We start from the raw sequence: 26,023 nt of genomic DNA on the forward strand, positions 1-26,023 counted from the left end.
AAATCAGTTTGATTCAGTTGGGATGGAATAATTTCTTCTGCAAATCAGTGGATGTCTAGAGTACAATTTACGTGGGCGGCTGCACACATTTAAATGCATGAAGACAAAGTTTTTGTAAATGAAAATGGAAACTTATAGCACAGTGCTGAAAAAACCTATAGGTAAAATTTTGTCACAGCAAATATCACTTCAAAAGTGATTCTGCCCATAAACGTTTCCCCATTTTTTTAAAGTTTTATTTAATAAGTGAGGAAGGTAAAAAGAGAGGGAACATTTTTTTAGTTCCTTCTATATTCCAGTCACTTGGACAGCAAGAAGATCAAGCCAGTCAATCCCAAAGGAAATCAACCCTGAATATTTATCGGAAGGACTGATACTGAAGGTGAAGCTCCAATACTTTGAACACTTGATACAAAGATGAGAAAGATCACTGGGAAAGATCCTGATGCTGGGAAAGATTGAGGGCAGGAGGAGAAGGGGGACAGAGGATGAGATGGTTGAATGGCATCACTGACTCAATGGATATGAATTTGAGCAAACTCCAGGAGATGGTGAAGACAGGGAAGTCTGGCATGTTTCAGTCCATGGGGTCACAAAGATCTGGACATAACTGAGTGACTAAACAACAACAGATATTCCAGTCATGTAACTCCTGGCTTATTCCCCTTTTATAGATGAAAAAATTGAGTCTTTGATTATATGACTTGTTCAAAGATATAAGATTCATCAGCAGAAGTACTGAAAATTGAACTGAGGTCTAGATGACTTCAAATCATATGCATAAGCCAGTCTAACAGAATTCACTACTTTCATTAGAAGAGGTAAGGAAGTAAGTGTTAGGTGGATGAGAGTGAATAAGGCTATGGTGTAGAAAATATGGCAACTAACCTAAAGGCTGATGGTCAGAGATAGCTAGGCCGATGTCAGAACTCTGGACAGCTCTGGACTGCATTGCAAGTTACTTTCTGACTCATTTCTCTCCAACACAATCTCTTTTGTTCTTTTTATAACAATATCTCTCAGTATTGCTTCAATTCTAATATTATTTTCATATGTGTACAGCTTCATTTATATATGAAATATAATTGCAACATGAGGAGGCAACATGGTATATTAGAAGTGGAGTTTGAATTGGGCTTACATCTGTAACTTAGAGTGAGCTACTAGGCAAATCACATAACCTACTTTTGTCCTCTCTCTCCTCATATATAAAGAGCATATATTAATTAATGAAATAATACTGTCTAATTTTTGCACAGCACATTGCAATAGGTACTTAGAATAATATTATTTTCTCTTCCTCTCCCCTACATCACTTTTTCAAGGAAAAGTCTACACAGTAGTCAAGCTTCATTTGGTTACAAGCTACAGGAAAACAGAAAGACAGTTGCAACTAGATTAAGCAAAGTAAAGAACTTCGTTGGTTCCTGTAACTGAAAAATAAAAAAGAAATATTTTCCTTCAGGCATAGCCCAGTCCAGGCTCTTATGCTCTCCATCTCTCAAATAGAGTCATTCCACATGAGAAATCTCTCATGATTACTCCAGCAGAAAAGGCAGGATTGTAGAAGGAGCTCCCTTTCCTTTCTGCATTCTAAAGCAGAAGAAGAAGAAGAAGAAGAAGAACAGAACTTGCTGATTAATCGTCACTCTTCTTATCATCTACAGTGGTGAACTATTATTACCAAAAAATCACTTTCTTATGGTTGTCCTTATTCCTGTCCAAGTCTTATAGAGTGGACACCGCATAGAATGTGAAGGGGTACTCCATTACCAGAAAAAGAGGGAAAGATGCTAAGCAGGTAGAAAGAATGAAAGGCCACTTCAAGGGGTTCCCTATATATTTCTGAATTGGAGGAATTTGGGTTAGTTTCAGAATAAAAGAAAATCAGTAGCTCTTGAATATCTTAGACTTTGTAAAATTTTACTTATGATATAATCCATTAATATTTGAATAAGTAAATGATCTGCTGTGAAATCCCCAGAACCCAAAAGAACTAAGAACTGTTAAGAACACTGGGGTTCCAACCGGAGCTAGCAGAAAGATGGAGTGAACTTGGCAGGAACAGCATGGCCAGGGCTCTTATTCCTGAATCATAGCTATCTTCTGATGTCAGGCCCAGGTCCTGAGAAGAGTCAAGCCCTGATGAACTCTAGCAGATCAGACGACATCAAGTTCTCAGCAATAGCCTTCTCTTCTGCAAGTTCTTTCCATAAAGGACTTCTCACTATGGAGTCATTTTGGTTGTGTTTCAAAGCAGGAAAGGAAATCTGAGGTGAACTGTAAAATATCAGGCAAATCACATAACCTAATTTTGTCTCCTCTCTCAAAAAATGCTAAGTTTAGTATCTGACATATAGTTAAGAGCTCAGTTACCTTTATCTCTTTCTTCTACAAAGTTATGAAATTATCTTAATCACTCTGGGGGAGAAGTTAGCTTCTATGATACCATAGCCAGCGCAGGCTATAAATTGTGCCTTTGCCATCACTATCAGTGAGTAGAAGGTGTCTTCTGGTAGAGATGGTCTTGGGAATAGAGCTCTCACCACTCATTCTTATTTTGTACTTCACTGCATCTACTTACCCACCAAAGAAGTCATTATAGCAATAATGCATTTTTTATTCTTACATTTTTAATCTTCTTTTCTCTTGATAGTGTTTTGCAAACTTAAAAAAATGTAAACCAGTCACATAAGTAACAACACTGCATGATTCCACCTATGGGTTACCTAAAATAGTCAAACTCACTGAAGCAAAGAATGAAATGGGGATTACCAAGAGCAGAAAATGGCAAATTGTTCATTTGGCATAAACTTTCCATTATGCAAGATGAATAAGTTTAGAGATCTGTAAAGCATAGCACCTATCAAACCTACCATAGTGCACACTTACAAAATTAAGATAGTAGATATCTCACATTAAGAGTTCTCATGCCCTCTCCTCAAACAAACATATACACACAAAAAACAAACAACAACAAAAGGACTCAAAAAAACATTTAGAGATGTTCAGTCACTGAGTCATATCTGACTCTTTGCAACCCCATGGACTGCAGCATGCCAGGCTTCCCTGTCCGTCACCAACTCTCAGAGCTTGCTCAAACTCATGTCCATTGAGTCAGTGATGCCATCCAACCATCTCATCCTCTGTTATCCTCTTATCCTCCTGCCCTCAATCTTTCCCAGCATCAGGGTCTTTTCCAATGAGTCAGTTCTTCGCATCAGGTGGCCAAAGTATTGGAGTTTCAGCTTCAACATCAGTCCTTCCAATAAATATTCAGGACTGATCTCCTTTAGGATGGACTGGTTGGATCTCCTTGCAGTCCAAGGGACTCTCAGTCTTCTCCAACACCACAGTTCAAAAGCATCAGTTTTTCGGCACTCAGCTTTCTTTATAGTCCAGCTCTCACATCCATACATGACTACTGGAAAAACCATAGCTTTGACTAGATGAACTTTATTGGCAAAGTAATGTCTCTGCTTTTTAATATGCTATCTAGGTTGGTCATAGCTTTTCTTCCAAGGAGCACGCGTCTTCTAATTTCATGGCTGCAGTCACCATCTGCCCAAGAAGATAAAGTCTGGCACTGTTTCCATTGTTTCCCTGTCTATTTGCCATGAAATGATGGGTCTGGATGCCATGATCTTAGTTTTCTGAATACTGAATTTTAAGCCAAGTTTTTCACTCTCCTCTTTCACATTCATCAAGAGGCTCTTTAGCTTTTCTTTGCTTTCTGCTATAAGGCTGGTATCATCTGCATGTCTGAGGTTATTGATATTTCTCCCAGTAATCTTGATTCCACCTTGTGCTTTGACTTTGTCAAACTTGTACCCGTGTTCAGCTTCATTCTCTGCCCAGGTTTTCTTCCTCTTGCTTCCTTTCTCAGGTTTGGATGTCTAAGTTTTCACCCCTTATTCATCTCCGTGTCTGTGTCTATTGAGTCCAACTGTCACAAACTTCATTCCTTTTAACCACCTGACCGAAGCATCACACTCAAATACTGCCAATAATTTCCAATAACAGATACATTTAATGACATTCCATTATTTTCTTAAAAGACTCATTTAGTAAATCCTATAACATTTGTTATATGGAAGTTTTATCCATATTTGGTAGTACGGTTTCTGCTCAGTAAGCCAATTCCTATGTTTCAGTGTAAGAATAGCACAACTGTCACATATTTAAATATCATATAATGTGAAACAAACTAATATTCAAACCATGGCTGTATCTTTTTAGTGATGATTAGAAACACAGATTGATCATCATCATAATAAACATATGATGCTTCAGTTAAATGTCTTAAGAGCCATAGCTGCAAAAGAAAACATAAATATCCTTTTTTTCTATTAAAAAAGTCCTTTTTTCTAGAGCATAAATATTTCTGTAATAATCTTTTCCCACATATCACCCTGGAGCAACATATTCTTTCTACTAGGAGTCTAATGTACTTTTTTCAGTTTTTAGTAATGACTGTGGAAGCAATTATGTTAAAGATAAACAATTTGGCCCATCATTAGGTAATGCAAGCAGATCCCATCACAGTAAACACGACTACAGTAAAACAAAATTCTAAACAGGAAAAAAATAGCTTCAAAGCCTTGGATCACCCATTTCATTAAAAAAGTTAATCATGAAAGCAAAGATCCCTGAGATCATAGACTTCAGCCACCTAAGAATTCTTTTTCAGTTTTTGAATTTGTTTCACTGTATCATTTAGCTTCTACAATTCTCTTCACTGCTTCTGATGGTGCTCCTAAATACTCGCTTAATTATGATGAGCACTGTTAATAAAGAAATAGCACTGGACATTTACACAGAACCTTGCAATTTATATTTTCACAAATATTACCTCAATAACACTTTATGGACTTGAAAGTCATGAAGCTCTTTGCTTGCTTCATCATAACATTTATGCAGAGAAGTGGTAAAAAGTGTTCTTAATGTTCATATAGTTTGTCCAAACACACTGCCCTGCTTCCTTCCCAGAGCTACCACAGCACTTATTGAAGGGACTGTAGCCTGGGGGATTGCAGAGTCAGACACAACTGAGCAACTAACACTTTTTTCTGATGTGGAGATTGAAAGAAAAGGATAGATCTAATAAACATCTGAATAGTAAAAGCTACTGCTAATTGGTTGTTATATTTTCATCTAAGTGGGGAATGGGAAAAAATTCTTACCAGACAGAATACCACCATCTTGAACTAAAGGAAAGCTGGCAATATGGTCTTTGGGAAATCACTGAATCTTACCAAACATAAAAATATCTTATTCCAAAATTTCATTGTTTTCAATCATGTGCCATATCTTGGTGTTTTATTGCTGCATGATATTCCAGCATAATTATTCAGGGTAATAGAACTTCTGCTGTCTTCAACACAGAGCTTTCAAGATGAGTCTGGACTGTCCAGATGGAAAGAAGAGAGAAATGGAAGATTGACTGGAAGTCTTTATGTGCCAGACTTAAAAGGGCACATACCACTTTCCTCCTGAGTCCACTGACCAGAGCTGAGTCACAATGCTCACCTCATTGGGAAAGTGAGTAGAAAGCCTCTTTCATTACAGTGAGCACAAATCTGGTGCAGTATTCACACACCTAGAGAACAGACTTCTGGTTGCCAAAGGTGAAAAGCGTAGGGGAGGATTGTAGTGGAAGTTTGGGATTAGCAGATATGAGTGAGTGACAGTTGCTCAGTCATGCCTGACTCTTTGCAACCCCATGGACTGTAGCCTGCCAGGCTCCTCTGTCCATGGAATTCTCCAGTCAAGATTACTGGAATGGGTGGTCATTTCCTTCTCCAGGGGATCTTCCTGACCCATGGATCCTGAGCTGCAGGAGAGTCTTTACCATCTGAGTCCCCAGGGAAGTCTACTATTAAGAGACATTTCTAAGTATAAAGACAGGTCAACTTAAAAAGTATCAGCAGATACATGCTTGACTTTATCTTATAATCTATAGACAATACATTAGAATATGTAATGAATCCATACACCTTTTCCAAAGGAATACCCAAGACAGAAGTAGCAATAAAGTTATAAATGACAGTCATCAATCAGATAAAATAATTTAGATGAAGCTTTTCTCTCTCGAAGAGACAGGGATTAGGCAAGTGGTCAGGAAGGAAATACAATGTGCTTTTAAATTTGTATGAAAAATAATGTTCAGTTCCACGTTGCTGAACATAATTCTGTTTTTGCCAAATAAATCCTCAATTTCAAATTACTGTCCAAATGCTTTATTAAAACATACTATTATATATAGGATGGATAAACAACAAGGTCCTACTGTATAGCACAGGAGATTATATTCAATATCTTGTGATAAGCCATAATGGAAAAGAATATAAAAAAGAATGTGTATACACACACACACACACACACACACACACACATATAGAATCACTTTTCTGTACAGCAGGAATCAACACAACATTGTAAGTCTATACTTCAATTTTAAAAATCTGGTGGAACATTATCTATTTCAAAGAAAAAATTATTTTTGCATCATAGGAAATTAAATCTAATCATCATATTGAAGGGCATTAGATATCCATTTCTATTTCCATCTGACTTCAGGAAACTTGCAATTCCAAACTGGCAGCTTGTATGCCCACACATGATGGAGCTCGTGATAAAATCCTAATTATATTTCCAGGCATGTCATCTGACATTTTTTTATGTAAGGTATAATTTTCCTCTGGCCAGTGTACAGAAACAGCAAGTGTCCAACCGTGAATATATTCAAGATTCTCAGATGGAAATCACAGTATACCCTCTGGCACCAAAGATTCATATCTCTCCCACATGCAAAATACATCATACCTCTCTCAAAAATCACCAAAATCTCATCCTGTTTTAGTATCTGGCTCATGCTTGATATTCAGGATCTCGTTATCTAAACCAGTTCGGCTGTAGATGAAACTCTTCACTGTGGTTCATCACATATAGCTCTTTCTGGGAATTCCTTGGTGGTCCAGTGGTTAGGACTCTGCCTCCACTGAGGGAGGCACAGGTTCAATCCCTGCTCAGAGAGATCCTGCATGTCACTCAGTTCAGTCACTCAGTCGTGTCCAACTCTTAGTGACCCCATGGACTGTGGCACGCCAGGCCTATCTGCTGCTGCTAAGTCACTTCAGTCATGTCCGACTCTGTGCAACCCCATCCCTGGGATTCTCCAGGCAAGAACACTGGAGTGGGTTGCCATTTCTTTCTACAATGCATAAAAGTGAAAAGTGAGAGTTAAGTCGCTTAGTCATGTCTGACTCTTCGCGACCCCATTGACTGCAACCTACCAGGCTCCTCCGTCCATGGGATTTTCCAGGCAAGAGTACTGAAGTGGGGTGCCATTGCCTTCTCTGCCAGGCCTCTCTATCCATTACCAACTCCAGGAGTTTACTCAAACTCATGTCCACTGAGTCAGTGATACCATCCAACCATCTCAACTTCTCTCATCCCCTTCTCCTCCCGCCTTTAATCTTTCCCAGCATCAGGGCCTTTTCAAATGAGTTACTTGTTCACATCAGGTGTCCAAAGTATTTGAGTTTCAGCATCAACATCAGTCCTTCCAATGAACACCCAGGACTGATCTCCTTTAGGATGGACTGGTTGGATCTCCTTGCAGCCCAAGGGACTCTCAAGAGTCTTCTCCAATACCACAGTTCAAAAGCATCAATTCTTCAGTGCTCAGCTTTCTTTATAGTCCAACTCTCACATCCATACATGACTACTGGAAAAACCATAGCCTTGACTACACAGACCTTTGTTGGCAAAGTAATGTCTCTGCTTTTTAATATGCTGTCTAGGTTGGTCATAACTTTCCTTCCAAGGAGTAAACATCTTTTAATTTCATGGCTGCAATCACCATCTGCAGTCATTTTGGAGCCCCCAAAAATAAAGTCAGCCACTGTTTCCACTGTCTCCCCATCTATTTGCCATGAAGTGATGGGATCAGATGCCATGATCTTAGATTTCTGAATGTTGAGCTTTAAGCCAACTTTTCACTCTCCTCTTTCACTTTCATGAAGAGGTTCTTTAGTTCTTCTTCATTTTCTGCCATAAGGGTGGTCTCATCTGCATATCTGAGGTTATTGATATTTCTCCCAGTAATCTTGATTCCAGTTTGTGCTTCCTCTAGCCCAGTGTTTCTCTTGATGTACTCTGCATACAAGTTAAAAAATCAGGGAGACAATATACAGACGATGTACTCCTTTCCCTATTTGGAACCAGTCTGTTGTTCTACGACCAGTTCTAACTGTTGCTTCCTGACCTGCATACAGATTTCTCAAGAGACAGGTCAGGGGGTCTGGTATTCCCATCTCTTCCAAAATGTTCCACAGTTTGTGGTGATCCACACAGTCAAAGTCTTTGGTGTAGTCAATAAGGCAGAAGTAGATGTTTTTCTGGAACCCTTTTGCCTTTTCAATGATCCAATGGATGTTGGCAATTTGATCTCTGGTTACTCTGGCTTTACTAAAACCAGCTTGAACATCTGGAAGTTCACAGTTCATATATTGTTGAAGCCTGGCTTGGAGAATTTTGAGCATTAGTTTGCTAGCGTGTGAGATGACTGCAATTGTGTGGTAGTTTGAGCATTCTTTGGCATTGCCTTTCTTTAGGATTGGAATAAAACCTGACCGCTTCAAGTCCTATGGCCACTGCTGAGTTTTCCAAATTTGCTGACATATTGAGAATAGCACTTTCACAGCATCATCTTCTAGGACTTGAAGTAGCTCAACTGGAATCCCATCACCTCCACTAGCTTTGTTTGTAGTGATTCTTCCTAAGGCCCATTTGACTTCACATTCCAGGATGTCTTGCTCTAGGTGAATGATCATACCATCATGATTATCTGGTTTGTGAAGATCTTTTTTGTATAGTTCTTCTGTGTATTCTTGCCACCTATTCTTAGTATCTTCTGCTTCTGTTAGGTCCATAGCATTTCTGTCCTTTATTGTGCTCATCTTTGCACGAAATGTTCCCTTGGTATCTCTAATTTTCTTGAAGAGATCTCTAGTCTTTCTCATTCTGTTGTTTTCCTCTATTCCTTTGCACTGGTCACTGAGGAAGGCTTTCTTATCTCTCTTTGCTATTCTTTGGAACTCTGCATTCAAATGGTTATATCTTTCCTTTTCTCCTTTGCCTTTAGCTTCTTTTCTTTTCTCAGCTATTTGTAAGGCCTCCTCAGACAGCCATTTTGCTTTTTTGCATTTCTTTTTCTTGGGGATGGTCTTGCTCCCTGTGTCCTGTACAATGTCACAAATCTCCATTTATAGTTCATCAGGCACTCTGTCTATCACATCTAGTCCCTTAAATCTATTTCTCAGTTCTATTGTTTAATCATAAGGGATTTTATTTAGGTCATACCTGAGTGGTCTAGTGGTTTTCCCTACTTTCTTCAACTTAAGTCTGAATTTGGCAATAAGGAGTTCATGATCTGAATCACAGTCAGCTCCTGGTCTTGTTTTTGCTGACTGCATAGAGCTTCTCCACTTTGGCTGCAAAGAATATAAGCATGCCTGCTTGTCACTGGGCATGGTTAAAAAAAAAAAATACAACTCCTCCACTAAGTTCTTATATATCTGCATCCCTGAGCAGTTAGGGACAGGTTAGTAATATCTGCTCTTTACAGCTTCAATGTGCAATGCTGAAACATACTGAACTGCAGTGGACATTCCTATTTAAAAGAGAGGAGATCCTCTCATGCATTCCTTGGAAAATCTGAACAACATGAGTGAGAACTCACTACCGTCTCCTCATCGAAACTGAGGTCCAGCACGTTGAAAAAAAAAGAAAAAAAAAAAAAAATAAATAAATAAATAAAAGAGAGGAGAAAGTCAGGGGGTGTGTTTTGGCCACTGACTCTTGGTAATTCTAAAATCTAACCAGATGTATGTTTTGATTAGGCCTCAGTTCTCCCTTAGAGCGATTCTTTGTATCTCTAAGCTTTGTCCTCTGGTCTCTTGACTCTGCTTTTCTGAATTATCCTCCTTTTTATTAAGAATAGTCTTTTTTTCACTGAGTAGTTTTCTCTACAACATGCCCATAAAATGTTTGGAGGCACTGAAGCCTCTTTTCATTCTGGACTCTCTTTGTCTTTGTCAGTCCAAGCTGGTAGTGCAAAAAATTAAAAAAAAAAAAAAGGTTGAAATATGATAGTTTCAAAAATATATTAAATTAGCACAGAGAAAAGATTTTTAGCTCTTCAAGCACTTCTTTTAATGTTTAGTGTTATTTATAATTTGTATTTCATACAAAAGGGAAGGCAAAATAATTCACTTGTACAAATGATGAATTATTTAGATTTGCAAAAAATATAAAAAATATTCATGCTTATTTGCCAATCATTTTAATAAATAAAATTTTTATACAAACATAGATGAGGCCACCCCATATTTACCTTTTCATAGTCTAACTCCTTATTTCCTTTTCCCTCTTTATGCTTCTTAGTAGTTAAAGTCATGGAATGGTTGCTTTCCAGATTTAGCTCTGCCAAGAAGCTGTGCAACCTTGTGCAAAATACTTAATCTCCTTGTGCCCCAGTTTCCTCAGATATAACATGGAAATAATAATATTTACTGTATATACTATGGGCTTCTCCATTGGCCCAGCTGGTACAGAACCAGCCTAACAATGCAGGAGATGCAAGAGACACGGGTTTAATCCCTGGGTCCAAAAGATCCCCTGGCGGATGAAATGGCAACCCACTTCAGTATTCTTGCTTGGAAAAGTCTATGGACAGAGGAGGCTGGTGGGCTACAGTCCATGGGGTCGCAAAGAGTCAGACATGACTGAGTGCACATGCACACACCATATGTGAGTGTGCTCTGTCATGTCTCTCTCTGTATATATATATGGCATATACTATATGGCATTGCACTAGCATTCAGTACTATATAAGCTACTGTTATTTTTCAGCGCTTAGGACAACTAAAGGCTTCCAACTGGCCTTGTTAGTGAGATAAGAGTTCCTTTCCCAAATAGCAAGTAAGGAATTGGAATGGAACATGTTGACCTGTCCTTTTCCACCCACTTTTCCTAGTCCTGCACTTCATGGTCTGCCAACATATGCTAATTGTCTCACTGAGTGGGTCAATCATTTCAGAAGTGATTCTTGGTATAGAAGGGGAAAATTAGAACTCTCACTAACTTGTGCTTACCCCACAACTCAAAGTAAGTAGACCCATGACTCAGGCCCTTTGATGTCCACCAATCTCCCTTAGAATGGCTTGTCCTTCCCCCTAAGAGAGCACTTACTCCCTAAGGGCATCGGCTTTCTTTCATCTCCTTACTGTTATTCTAGAGCAGTGCCCATATAATTCACTTAGATATTCACTCGATGATGACTACATCACAGAGCCATCAGTGGGGAAAAAGTACTCTAGATCCCAAGGACAAGGATGGCAAGTGAACCCTTAGATTATTTTTCTTTTCAATATCCGCATCACTCTGGTTTGTAGGAATATCTATTATATCAAGTGGTGGACTGGTTAGGTTAGCACATACACACATTTGACCTAGACAGTCATTTTTTGAACTACATCTAAATTCACACAGGGAAACAAAGATATTTCTTCAGTTAGGTGGTCGCTCCTTTGATTAGAGTTTTAAAATCTTTCTGGTGCTCCAGAGACAGCATCACATGTAAAATTCACTTCATGTGTAATTCATGAGTGAATCAGTACAGTGAAAATTTGAGTCAGAAGGACAAAAATGGTATAGGGCATCACTGATTTGTAAATTTTATCAGAAAAAATACCTTTAAAATAAAGTATTAATAGTATATGTAAATCATTGAGAAATGACCACAAAAGTCTATCTCCTACACAGAGGTTTGCTTCTTATTCCAAGTAGTCTGGTATAATGAGGGGTATGTAGCCACACTGCTTGGGTTGGTGCTAGTGGTAAAGAAGCTGCCTGCCAATGTAGAAGATGTTAAGAGATATGGGTTTGATTCCTGGGCTGGGATGAATCTCTGAAGGAGGGCATGATAATCCACTTCAGTATTCTTGCCTGGAGAATCCCACAGACAGAGGAGCCTGGCAGGCTACAATGCACAGGGTCCCAAAGAGTTGGACTCCACTGAAGCGATTTAGGACATGCAAGGATGCAATGATAGCAAATGCTAACTCAAATCCTCTTACATTCTTTTGGAAGGTTCTGTGTGCTTATCCTCCAGCTTGTATATGCTTTTCTTTTAAAGACATGTGCTTGTGATTCCCTTCAGAGAAAAGGGCCCAAGGAGGCTACAAAAGCCTCCTTCTTAGGAGACCTGGTAGAAAGCTTGCCTAAGAGCTTATCCTTCTAAGTGGTGTGGCTATTACTGAGTGGATTAGATTATGAAAACTGACATCTGTACTTTGAAGCTGAACAAACTCTGTGCAATTTATACTCAAGAGGTTCCTTCATGATCAGAGGAAGGCTGAGATTTTGTTGAAACTGCACCCTTCTTGGCTTCTTCTCTTATTTTTCCTATTCCCCACACTCCCTTACCATGAATCCTGGAAACACTCTCTTAATAAGTCACTTGTACAAACAAATCTTTATCTTGAGACGCTTCATCTGAAAAATCTGACCTGAAACACTCTCCATGATCTTGGGCAAGCAACTTAACTACTGAGCTAACCCGGTTGGAAAATAAGAGGGATGATAGAGTAGTTATGGGGAGTAATATGAAATAAAGTGTATAAAGAACACACTGCACTGCCTGGCACATGGTGAACACTCACAAAATGTTAACTACTCATTTTATGGCAAAACATTTAAAGGTTATTGAACTTAAATATGAGTCATGAATTTATTTTGTTCAAAATGATTAGTATTCCAAAATTTCTGACCTTGCCTATAACCTTACTTGACCTTCTAGCCATAAATTACCTTGTAGATATTTCTGAAAAAAATATAAACACACTTAATCTGTCTTTTCAAGGTAAAGATGACATTTTAAAACAGAAAGAGGAAAGCTCATGAAACATAAAGATCATTTTGAAAAAGAATATTTAAAATATTTTTATCACTATGCTGAAAGTAAAGTACATCTCATAAAAATGTTTATATATGAATATTCACAAACTTGGAACAGAATTATCAATTTAATAATTTTCCAAAGAGTTTCAAAACAATATAAAAAATGTCATTCCTTCTGATTAGGGCTCAAGGACAACATTGACAACAAGAATGAAGGAAATTTACTCCAAAATTAAAAAGATAAAGCCTTTGTCTAATTTGATGTGGGAATTAAAAGGAGTGTTATTATTCAGCAAACACAATCAATAATGTGATTTTTTTCCATTTGTATCTAAATTTCTTCATGAGATATAAATGATATTATTTATTAAAACAATTATTATATTAACTTCTAGAACTTCAAATCATTATATCAAAGTATTAGTCCAAGATTTTAAGAGACATATTTAATATTTTAGTGAGAGCAAAAATTATTTTATAATATAAAATGTGAAATAATTGACTGTATTGTATTATTATTTATTTAATCTTTATCTAGTTTTTACTAAATTTAATTGTTGTATGTGGCTTATAGCCTTATAATTATATAAATAAGACTTGCCAATTATTTATATAGATAGTTAAAATGTTAAAAAAAAGAGAAAGATTTTTTTATTCTTCAGTTTTTGTGGTCAAAAGTTTGGTTGACTAGGCTCTTTCTAAGATTCTAAAGATCCAAAAGAATAACCCAAACAATCCAGTGAAATAACAGATTGTCAGAGTGAATCACAAGACAATTGTCTACAGCAAATCTGCTCTAAATATAAAGATATACAGTTTAAAATTAAAGCATCAGAAAAAGATATACTATAGTAACATTAACCCAGAAGAAATCTATATGAACTATATTAATTTTAGTCAAAGCTAACTTTAGAACAAAGAAAATCATCAGGAGTAAGAGGACCATTACATAATGATAAAGGAATTAATTTTTTCTAGATTATATAAGAATTATAACTTTATATACACCTAACAACAAGGCATAAAAGTATATTAAGCAAAACAAATTGAACTGAAAGGAAAAGTAGACAAGTCTAGTCTATTTTTATAGTGGAGACTTTAGTAGTTGGAGATTTCAACCATTTGTCAGTAACTGATAGATTAAATGGGCAGAGAATCAGTATATATAGGTGATCTGACCATCACTATCAGAAAACTTGATCTAATTAATATTCATAGATTATTCTAATCAATTATGGCAGAACATACAACATTCTCAAAATTCTTTGGAACATTCACTGAGATTGCATTCTGGACCGTAAAACATGCCTTAACAAATTTAAAACCTTAGAAATCATATAAAATATATTCTCCCACCAAAGTAGACTCCAGTCTGCCAGGCCCCTCTGTCCATGGGATTTTCCAGGCAGGAATGCTGAAGTAAGTTGCCATCCCCTTCTCCAAGGGGTCTTCCCGACCCAGAGAGCAAACCCAGGTCTCCTGCATTGCAGATAGTTTCTTTACCATCTGAGCCACAAGGGAAACTCCAGAATTAAACTAGGCATCAAAAATTTAGAAATAGCTAAAAACTACCCAACTATTTCAAAACTTTCCTAAATAATTTATGGAACAAAGAAGTATTAGGGTAAATTTCTAAATATTTTGAACTTAGTAAAAATGAAAATACAAATTATCAAAATTGATGGCGTGCAGAGAAAGCACTTCTTAGAACAAATTTTATAGCATACAATAAATATACTAAAAAAGAAGAACTATCTAAGATGAATAATAATCTTATATCTTCATAGGGCAGCTAACTTTAAGCATAACTTATGCAAAAGAAAAGATGTAATAAAACAAGATCAGAAATAAATGAAATTTATAATAGGTAAATAATAAACAAAATCAGTGAAATCAATACTTGTTTCTTTGAAAAAGATCAGCAAAATTGATGAACTTCTAACTAGACTAATTAACCAAGAAAAAGAGAGAGGACCCATAAACTATCATTACCATAAATTAAAGAGGGATCATTACAACTGATCTTATGAAAATTAAACACATAATAAAGGAATAATTTTAATAAGTCTATGACCATAAATTTGATAACTTAAGTGAAATGAGCCAATTCTTAGATAGACATAAACTACCAAAATGTACCCAAGGAGTCATAGATAACCAGAATAAGTTTTTTATCTATCTTAAAAAATTGAATCAATAACTAATTATCTTCCAAAAAATAATGCTCCAAGACTAGATTATTTCTTTGGCACATTCTACTAAACATTTAAGAAGGAAATAATACCCAAATTTCTCTACAATTTATTATAAAAAATATAAGCAGAAGGAACATTTTGTAACTCATTTTATGAGCTAGCATTATTCTGTTACCAAAACCAACCAGATAAAGACATTGCAAGATAGGAATACAGACTAGAACTTCTCATAAACAATCAGTAACAAAGTTCTGGAAATAATAAGTAAATAGGATACAAAGCAAGGATGTAAAGTTGATAAAAGTTGCTTTCTTATATGCCAGCAATGGGCAGTTAGAATTGAAAATAAACAAAAAATACAGTAGCACCAAAAAAGAAGGAAAGGAAGGGTAAAGGAGGAAAAGAGAAAGAGTGAAAGAGAAATATGTACAGGCCCTGAATGCAAACCAATAAATGCTAAAAAACTAAAAAAACAATGATGAAAGAAGTCAAACAAGATCTAAATAAATGCACAGATAGTACATGTGCACTTGAGTTGGGACATAGAATATTTATGTTTAGTAGAAGATTAAAAGTCTAAGACGTTATCTTTTTCCAACTCAATCTACAGATCCAATGCAATCCCAATCAAATTTCAACAACCAATTCAGTATATATCACCAAAATGATTCTAAAGGTTATGTGGAAAGGCAAAGCACCAAAAATATCCAACACAGTACTGAAAAAGAACAAAATTGAAGGACTCACAACCTAACTTTAAGGCTTAATACAAAGATTAAATATTAAAGACAGTGTGACGTTGGCAGAAGAAAAAAATGCATAGATCAACAGAACAGAATTGAGAGACTAAAAATACCCATATCAATATAATCAACCAATTTTTGACAAAGTGTAAAGGCAAGCCAATAGAGGCTGAATAGTATTTTTTATAAGTGATACTAGAATAATTGAATGTCCATCTCCAAAAATATGAACCTAGCCACATACCTTATATCTTACACAAAAGTTAATGCAAGAGGCATCATAGATCTAAATGTCAAATGGGGAGAGAATATAAATCTTCCACACAAAAGAATTATAAATAATTTACGTAGATGGGTCACCCTCAAGGAAATGGAGCATAAATCTCCACTCCTTAAGTGTGGGCTGCATATACTGACTTCCTTTTAAAGATGACATTTGAAAATGGGGAGGGGGAAGATAACTTTTCAAAGGAGAAACCTGACGAACACTACCTCAGCAGGTGATGAAAGTAACATCAACAATGTCTTATTGATGGTGTGCATCCTTGATATGCTGTGATAAGAATGGTTCTTTAACTCTATGGTCTACCCCACCTGAAAAAAAAAACAAAACAAAAATAGTCCCTGTCTAACCCTGAGAGAAACATCAGACAACTTCTGATTGAAGTACATTCTACCAAACACATGACCAGTACTCCTGTCAAGGTGATGTACACAAGGAAATCTGAGGAACTGTCATGGCCAAGAAGGGTCTGAGGAGACTTGATGACTTAAAAATAATGTGGTATCCTAGATGGGATCCTGAAGCAGCAGCAGAACATTAGGTTAAAACTGAGCAAATGTGAAAAAACTGTGGACTTTAATTAATAATAGGGTAACATGATTATTTCATAAATTATGACAAATTTACCACACTAATGCTAGATGATAATAGGGAAAAGTTGGTACAGGACATGTGGAAACTGTACTATCTTTGTCATTTTTCTGTAAATCTAAACTATTTTTAAATAGAAATTCATTTAAAAAATTTTTTTAAAAGAGCTAATAAAATAATGAGTATAAAAATACTTCTGAAAATTAGCAATGTATTGCTAAATAACTCATGGATAAAATAATTTATCTAATTGTGATTTATAATTAGATAAATAAAATCACAGTTTTATTTTTAAAAATAAAAAGTCACCACAAATTAGAACATATTCTGAAATGACTAATAATGAACAAAAACTACATAATTAACTTTGTAGGATATAAATAAAGCTTTGCTTTATGGATGTTAAAAAAGCAAGAAACAAGTACATGACTTAAATATCCATCCAAAAAATGTGAAAAGAAAAATAGAAAAATAAACTCTGGGTAAAATGGAGAGAATAATAAACAAAAATAGCAGAATTTGTGAAATTGAAAATTAGCATAACACTGGAGGCTCAACAGAACCAAAAATTGTTTTTGAAAAAATTAATACAATTTATAAACCCTTAACAAATCTAATCAAGAATAAAACTGGGACAAATAACAAAAATCAAGAATAAAAAGATGGACTTCACACAGAGATACTAGACATTAGAAATATAATAAGGGATTACTCTGAACAATTTTCATGTCAATAATATTTAAAAAGTAGGTGAAGTAAGAAAATACTTAGAAAAGCACAAGTTTCTAAAACTGAGACAGGAAGGAGAAAATATGATTTGTCCTATAGCTACTAAAGAAATTGAATCTGTTATTAAAACTTTCCCACAGCATAGCACCAGGCCCAGATGGTTTCCCTGATAATTTCTACAAAACATTCAGGGAAACAGCATAACTCAAACACATCAGGGAATTAAAACAACAATAACAACAAAAATATTTCTCAACTAATTTTATGAGGTCAGCCTAACCTTGATTCCAAAGCTTAAAAAGACTTTACCAAAAAAGAAAACTAAAAACAAAGATCTTAAATGAATATGGATGCAAAAATTCTAAAAAAAGCATTATCAAATAAAATAATTTATAAAACCATCATCAAATTGGGTTAATTTTAATCACCCACAACTGGTTCAATATTTTAAAGTGTTTCAATACACTTTGCCACATGCAAATAAAAAGATTAAAAGCATAATAATTTCTATAAAGGCAGAAAAAATACTTGGAAAATTCAACACTGATACATAATTGTTTTAAATGCATCAACTAAAAAATATATAAACTGGAAGGAAACCCTTTTAATCTGATTTAAAAAAGATTAAAAAACCTACAGGAGGACTAAGAATGAATTACCTGAAAAGAAATTGAGAAAACAATTTCATTTGTAATAGCATCAAAGATAATTACTTTAGGAACAAAACTAACAAAAGAGGTAAAAGGCTTGTATACTCAAACTATAAAACATTGACAAAAGAAATTAAAGCACACACAAAAATGGAAAGATATCTCATGGATGGGAGAATCAATATTGTTAAAATATCCAGGATATCCAAAGCAATCTACAGATTCAACGGAATCCTGTCAAAATTTCACTAGTTTTTTTCCACAGAGACAGAGAAGGTGATGCTAAAAATTTATATGGAACCACAAAAGACTCTGAATAGCCAAAGCAATATTGAGCAAGAAGACCAGAGCTGGAGGCATCAAACTTCCAACTTCAAAATATATTACAGAGATTCAATAATCAAAACAGCATGATATTGGCATAAAGCAGATGTATAGACTGGTGAAAGAGAATAGAAAAGATCAGAAATAATGCCATGCATATATAGTCAAGCGATTTTGGGAAAGTAGCCCAAGAATAAACAATGGAGAAATTATAGTTTCTTCAATGAATGATGTTGAGAAAACTGGATATTCATGTGCCAAAGAACGAAATTGGAACTTTTGGTCATAGAATACACAACTATCAACTCTAAAATACTGAAACATTATTGGATATGTGTTTGTTATTTCCCTTTTCAGAGACTAATATGGAGGCCTAGAGAGACTGAATCAGGGCATCTGGTCCCATCATTTCATGGCATATAGATGGGGAAAAGTTGGAAACCCAGTGACAGACTATTTTCTTGGATTCCAAAATCACTGTAGATGGTGACTGCAGCCATTAAATTAAAAAAACACTTACTCCTTGGAAGAAAAGTTATGGCCAACCTAGACAGCAAATTAAAAAGCAGAGACATTACTTTGTCAACAAAGTCCATCTAGTCAAAGTTATGGTTTTTCCAGTAGTCATGTTGGGATGTGAGAATTGAACTCTAAAGAAAACTGAGTGCTGAAGAATTGAAGTTTTTGAACTGTGGTGTTGGAGAAGATTCTTGAGAGTCCCTTGGATTTCAAGGAGATCCAACCAGTCAATCCTAAAGGAAATCAGTCCTGAATATTTATTGGAAGGACTGATGTTGAAGCTGAAACTCCAATACTTTGGCCACCTGATGTGGAGAGCTGACTCATTTGAAAAGACATTGATGCTGGGAAAGATTGAAGGCAAGAGGAGAAGGGGATGACTAGAGGATGAGATGGTTGGATGGTATCACCAACTCTATGGACATGAGTTTGAGCAAGTTCTGGGAGTTGGTGAGAGACAGGGAAGCCTGGTGTGCTGCAGTCCATGGGGTCACAAAGAGTCAGACATTACTGAGTGACTGAACTGAACTGAACTGAGAGAGACTGAATAATTTTTTAAGGCTTACAAGTCACAAGTAGCAGAGGAGAAATAAAAACTTCAGCAGCCTGATTCAGAGCCAACATCCTAACCAACAATCTACCTGAACAGGGTAATTAGTCTGATCTCTCATAGTTCAGGAGGTTGCCTCCAGTCTGCTAAGCTGGAATCCATTCCTTCCACGCCTGATTTCTTACTTAGGTTTTTCTAATTGCTATTTTCCTCAGTACTCCATATGCATATTCTATCTTCTTAGGTATACACTGAAATAGTAATATTTCAATGACCTTTTATTCTCCAGGTTGGACCCAATTTTAGTTCTTTTAGAGTAATTAATGGAACAGAAGCTTCAGGGCAATGAGAGAACTCGAGACCAAGTGGCTTGTTGTCTCTTTGTATTCCATTAAAAGCATGACATTTAGTTATCACCTTATAGACTTTAGGGCTTGATTTGCTTTATTAAAAGTTTATTTTTAAGAGGATAATTGCTTACAATATTGTGTTGGCTTTTGCTATGCAACTGTGTGAATCAACCATATATATCCCCTTCCTCATGAACTGCCCGCATCACCTCCCACTCCACCTCTTCCTCTAGGTTGTCACAGAGCACCAGGTTGAATTCTCTGTGTTATATATACAGCAACTTCCCATTAGCCGTCTATTTTACATATGGTAATGTATACATTTCAATTACTCTCTCAATTTGTCCCACCTTCTCCTCCCCCTGCTGTATCCAAAATCTGTTCTCTGTGTCTGCGTCTCTATCCCTGCCCTGCAAACTTGGCTTGCTTTTGAAAAAGAAGTTTTTTTTTTCTTATCTGAGAAGGGATGAAACAGAACCTCACACCTCAACTTTTAGAGGAAGAACACAAGATTTTGGCTTTAGCTGTGTATTTTATTCCAGGATTGAAGTGAGTAGAAGTTCCTCAGTCACGTCCGACTCTTTGCCACCCCATGGACTATAGAGTCAATGGAATTCTCCAGGCCAGAATACTGGAGTGGGTAGCCTTTCCCTTCTCCAGGGGATCTTCCCAATACAGGGATCAAACCCAGGTCTCCTGCATCACAGGCAGATTCTTTACCAGCTGAGCCACAAGGGAAACCCAAGAATCCCAACCCAGACGTCAAACCAGGGTCTCCTGCATTGCAGACAGCTTCTTTACCAATTGAGCTATCAGGAAAGCCTGATTTTATTCCACAGTTGGACATATTCTGGCCCCTTTAATAATCCGAATTCCAGGAGAGTTTATTGGTGGTGATGAGACCAAATCACAATTCCATTAGCTCTCTGAGAAGGGTTCTTTTGACAGATCCCTATTTGGTTACTTAGGACCAACATTTTAAAAGCAAGTTGGCAAGATTACTCACAGGAACTTAAAGTACTGATCTTTCATTCACTGAAATAAGAATTCACAGTTCTTGGTATCAATAAATTGAGAACAATACCTAACTGTAACAATTTGCTATTTCATCTCACTTTTTTCCCTTCTTATAAAAGAACCTATAAAAATCATTAAGTATTGGACAAGTGGCAAGGAGTCTTCATGCCTGTGATTAGAAATCTGATCAGAGTCCCCTTGAGAAAGAATCATTGTGAAACCATCTCTATAACCCTGGATATTAAGATCTTGTCAGATGTTCTGAGGACTAACTTGAAGCATCTACACAATGGATGTTTGATTTTCTAGGGAAAATTTCTTCATCAAAGGTACTCAAAGCGTGATCCAATAAAGGCCCACCGTAGGATCACCTGAGGGTTTGGTTGCAAACACAGATACTTGGACCCCCATCAATATCTCCTGAAACATAATCTTTGGGGATGGATCTTCAGAATTGACATCTTTTAGCAAAAGTTCCTTAGGTGATTTTTCTGCACATTAAAATTTAAGAAACATTTTTTGGGGGAAGGAATAGTGATATCAACTTAATGGAAAATCCCCCACCTTATGTACTACAAAGAAAAATGTGATAGTAAATAGAAGTGTATCCAGGGGGAAAATCTTGGAGGAATTGTGCTTATTTCTCTCAGTTTCAGGTTAATGTCATAGTCCATGATTAAGGCAGATATTCTTACTTAGCCAGAAAACGATTATGTTCTCCAGACCTTAATTATTGCTTTAATAGTTGGCAATTGTAAGTCTTGATGGCGAGAAGGAGCTGAGAGGATTAAAACATCAAAGTCAGTTTCTTCACTCTACTGGTAGATTTCATGCTGTGTGCATAAGTCAGTTCAGTTGTATTCAACTCTTTGAGACTCTATGAAATGTAGCCTGCCAGACTCCTCTGTCCATGGATTCTCCAGGCACAAATACTGGAATGGGTTGCCATGCTATCCTTCTGGGGATCTTCCCAACTCAGGAATTGAACTCTCCTGCATTGGCAGATGGGTTCTTTACCATTAACACCACCTGGGAAGCCTGGTAGATTTCATGTCTGAAGAAAATTTTAAACTTGATACGGTAAGAAAAAAAAAATCCCCTCTTATCTCTTATCTGTGAATTGTTGTAAAATAAAGTGATTTTTATGCATTTCATGTCTGAGCAAATGTGGAGGTCATTTGATTGATAAGAATGATCAAATAACTAGTATAAAATCCAGGTCAGGTGAAAAACACTTGCAAAGCAAGCCTCCAAACACCAAATGGGAAATTTCCAAATTTCAATCTTACTATAAGCTCACTACTGGGTACTCAAGCTCAATTAAGAAAAGTTATGGTGGGAGAGCATGGCTTGACTATCAGAAAGGGTAACGAGACAAATTCTGGGATGTGTTTACCCATTCATTACTCAGGAGAGTGGAATTTAAGGTTGTTAATGAGAAATCTGTCAAGAATATATTATAATAGTGATGAAGTTCCCAAACTTTCACAGTCCACCATGACCTTCATGTCTCATGTAATTCTTTTGTGGTGTTCCTGTGTCAAAAGTAGTTCTTAGCACTTCTGTTTATAAAGTAGTTAGATCCAGACAACTTGATAATAGCTGTCCAACAGGATTTGACAGATGTCACTGTGTGTCCCTTGAAAATATAAAAAATCCTGCAGTGTCCCTGTGTGCTTGATGCAGCCCCTGAGGACACCTAATGCTGATAGATCTGGGAACCACAAAAACAGCGTATATAGTATTTATTGTCCTTTTCTTGGCTTTGTGAACACAGGTGATTAAGATCAGTTACAGACACTTAACTGATGATATGCAGAATACATCATGCGAAAGGCCAGGCTGAATGAAGCACAAGCTGGAATCAAGATTGCAGGGAAAAATATCAATAACCTCAGATATGCAGATGATACCACACTTATGGCAGGAAGTCAAGAAGAACAAAGGACCTCATGAAGAAAGTGAAAGAGAGGAGTGAAAAAGTTGGCTTAAAACTCAACATTCAGAAAACTAAGATCATGGCATCTGGTCCCATCATTTCATGGCAAATAGATGGGGAAACAATGGAAACAGTGACAGACTTTATTTTCTAGGGTTCCAAAGTCACTGCAAGTGGTGACTGCAGCCTTGAAATTAAAAGACGCTTACTCCTTGGAAGAAAAGCTATAACCAACCTAGACAGCATATTAAAAAGCAGAGACATTACTTTGCCAACAAAGATCCGTCTAGTCAAAGCTATGGTTTTTCAATTAATCCACGTGTGGATATGAGAGTTGGACTATAAAGAAAGCTGAGCGCCGGGGAATTGATGTTTTTGAGCTATGGTGTTGAAGAAGACTCTTGAAAGTCCCTTGCATTGCAAGGAGATCAAATCAGTCAATCCTAAAGGAAATCAGTCCTTTAGACCTTAGAAGGTCTGATGCTGAAGCTGAAACTCCAATACTTTGGCCACCTGATGGAAAGAACTGACTCATTGGAAAAGACCCTGATTCTGGGAAAGATTGAAGGCTGGAGGAGAAGGGGATGACAGAGGATGAGATGGTTGGAAGGCATCACAGACTCAACGGACATGAGTTTGAGCAAGCTCTGAGCATTGGTGATGGACAAGGAAGTCTGGTGTGCTGCAGTCCCTAGGGTCACAAAGAGTTGGATGCAACTGAGCAACTGAAGTAATGATAGTTTATAGAATCTTCTCCTTAAATCCACTGGGAGGATGAAGGTGCATCACACCACTGAATAGTACAGAGTGTAAGTGATGACTTCTTGTCCTTTTTATATCTTATTGACTTAATATATTTTTAAGTAACCATATTCTTATCCCCTTTGCCCTCAACTCAGGAAACACAACATATTCAAAACTGTCTTGCTTTTTCTTCTGTATTCCTAATCTTGGTGAATGACACCATTATCCACCTTTGAAACTGGAGAAAGAATGCCCATCTGTAGTTCTGTTTTTATAAGCCAAATTCAAATGCAGGTTAGTAAGAATTATAACTTCCTTAACTCAGTTATCTATGCCTTTGGGAGAACTTTCTTTTCAAAGTACACAGGTTATACATATTCCAGACTCCAGAGCACCTAGGAAAAAATCATGTAAAATACAGCCTCAAAAACTAAAAACCACAAGATCATACCAGAAGTCAGAGATCCACTTCCAATGTCTAGCTCAATGTCTAGCTCTTCCAATGTTTATTCTTTGCATCCCCCACTTTGGACTAAAGATTGATTGTTTAGTAATTCAGGGTGTTGTCTCACTAAGATTAGATGTAGAAATTTTCTATGATTTGACAAGTAGGAGGAAGAATTTCATGTACGTTTTTTCCTTATCTTTCTCTAATTCCTGATAATTCATAATGTGACTTTTTTTTTTTTTTTTTTTTTTTGGTACACTGAGCTCTCTCCTCTTGAGCTTCCCCCACTTTCAGACATGAGTGTGAGTATCCCATTTTTTTTCCATTTAAGGTGAAACCCTGCAGAAAATGAGAGTCACAGTTCCTAGTTTGAGACAGATAAAAATGGAGAGTGGGAGTTAGACTGGGAAGAGTTAAAGGGCAGGTTATCACCAATGGTAACAGAAGAAAACCTAAGGTCAGCATCTCCTGCCTTCTGAGAGGGACTTGTTTCTGAGGGTCTCGTCTCCATCTGCATTAAAATTCCGACTTCTTCACAGTAAGACTTCTTTCAGGCATTGAGTCACTGAGTTTATATTCTCATAAATAACTGAAGTAGAAGAGTGATATTGATTCTAGCTTCATATCATGAAGTAGAAAAAAACATCAGTAACAGTATCAAATACAAGATCTCTAAAATATTCATTGTTAACAAACCAAAGGGAAGAAGCTGGGATAACCATAGCAACACTGAAACATACAAGCCATAAATTTTGCAAAACAGAGAAACCAGCAATGGCTGATTACAGTAGATAGAAAAAAAATTCTTCTAAATTATGCTGTTAGCATGAGATTCTGGTGTCAGTTCTTTGAATATAGTGATTAATTTAAAAAGTAACCAGGTAGACTATCTATTTTAAGCATTCTTTTTTTTTTTCCCACACAAAGTAGGGTCTTCACAATCTGTGTGGTTTAGGAAAGAAACATGTAAATTAGCCACTTAAGATAAATTTAAGTTTATTTTCTCAGATAAATAAAGAGGTTGCAATTAGGAATTAAGAAGTCAATTTAATGAGTTCTTCATCTCTGTGTTCTTTCAGATTTGGAGAATGAAGGGAAACAAATGGTAGGGGAAGATAAAAATGGGAGAGAACTTATGAGCATTAAGTCACTTTCAAGTGAGTCAACTTGATGTTCTCGATGTTAAAGAAGGTCTTGTTTACTTCCTTGTGCCTTTTCTTTTACTCTCTTTAGTTGCCTGAAATTCTACCTCTTCCATGAAACTTTCCCCAATTCACTAACCCACCGAAGGTTTCTTCTCTCTAAATACCCATAGTACACGTAGTCCATTCTACCCAAGGCCATGTTAATTATACTACACTTTGGATTGGAGAGGTCTGTAAAGAAAGGAATGAGGGTATTCAATTTTGGAAAGTAAAAGGATTCAGAGAAAATTTCAATCCTCCCCCAATTCCTCTCCCACCCCTGCTTCTCAGTTTGGCCTACATTCTTCTCCCCTTCTTTTATTTTTCCTATGAGAATTATTTTACAAAGTCATTAAGACATATTCCAACACTCTATACTTTTGGTGAAATTCTGCATTCCCTTTGAAATTAGAAAATGTCATAGTATTATGCATGATAAGAATAGACCCAGAGACGTAATGTCTGACCTTTGCTTGGTCAGGGCTCTGCATCTAAAATGTTTGTCCTCTGTATTGACGCTGGACATTGGGGAGGAAAATGTGGCTATTGAATAGGCTCATTAGCATCAAGCTGTTGGTGGCAACCTTGACTGGTTAGAAAACATTTCTTCACCTCTCAGGAGCACTTGAGGTCCTCAATTATATCAACAAAGCCAATAACAATGCTTCCTTCTTCCCTTCTGGCAATGGCTACTTTTGCTTTCTATGGGATATGAGTCATTACATAATGGGCAAGGGGGGTTATTGAATTGCAAGGAGAATATAAAGACAGTTGTGATGCAGAGGAAATCT

General features: G+C 36.6%; 1 pseudogene; it reads left to right on the plus strand.

Moving 5' to 3' along the window:
- Positions 1 to 9,692: 9,692 nt before the first annotated feature.
- On the plus strand, positions 9,693 to 9,773 carry LOC136165771 (small nucleolar RNA SNORD116; annotated as a pseudogene).
- The last annotated feature ends 16,250 nt before the right edge of the window (positions 9,774 to 26,023 follow it).

This window comes from Muntiacus reevesi, chromosome 3, assembly GCF_963930625.1.
Source record: "Muntiacus reevesi chromosome 3, mMunRee1.1, whole genome shotgun sequence".
Classification (NCBI taxonomy): Eukaryota; Metazoa; Chordata; class Mammalia; order Artiodactyla; family Cervidae; genus Muntiacus; species Muntiacus reevesi.